A 335-nucleotide genomic window follows, 5' to 3' on the forward strand; every position below is an offset into this window, starting at 1 on the left:
TTTGACCTGCAGTATATACTCTCTGGGGTTTCTGTTGACATGGTTACCATTAGCTAATATTTCCGCAAGATAACATCCTTGAATATTGTCAAAAACACTATTTTCAGCGACTGTTTACTCTCCGTTGTCATGGCAGTACGTACGCTGTGTGCATCACCCGGAAGTGATCGTACACTAAATAGCATTCGGAATCGTTCGGGTACAAACCTTTTCGAGATAAAAAGTTCATAAGGTAAGTGCAAATGTGCACTTTCGCGATTTGGTAAGCTGTGTTCTGATTGGTCAATCTCGAAGGTTACCTGACGCGACCTCCCATAACGTTTTGTTAGACTCAG

This window comes from Haliotis asinina, chromosome 16 (genome assembly GCF_037392515.1).
Source record: "Haliotis asinina isolate JCU_RB_2024 chromosome 16, JCU_Hal_asi_v2, whole genome shotgun sequence".
Classification (NCBI taxonomy): Eukaryota; Metazoa; Mollusca; class Gastropoda; order Lepetellida; family Haliotidae; genus Haliotis; species Haliotis asinina.